Source organism: Martes martes (assembly GCF_963455335.1).
Source record: "Martes martes genome assembly, chromosome: 4".
Lineage (NCBI taxonomy): Eukaryota > Metazoa > Chordata > Mammalia > Carnivora > Mustelidae > Martes > Martes martes.
Window position 1 is genome coordinate 115394625 of NC_137891.1, and position 330 is coordinate 115394954.

Below are 330 nucleotides of genomic sequence, written 5' to 3' on the forward strand. Positions count from 1 at the left end.
ATTAACTACATAAAAAAATGAAATTTAATGTATAAAAATTCTGCCTTTCTGATAAATTTTACATTTGCTATTTTTTTTAAATAGGACATTCTAAAATTATTACTCCTAGAGAGGGAACATTTTTATATACATGATATTTTTGTTTAGAAATTGTGAGCTAGTGAAAAGTGAAAATGATCTTAGCTATTGTACTTATTTATGGATAGAAATAATAGCCTTTTTATATCTGGATTCAAATATCTTCTCCACTAATCATGCAACTTTCATACATTTCAAAGAAATGATTTAGATTGCATGAAAAGAGAAGTCTGGAGCTTCCTACGTTCCCCT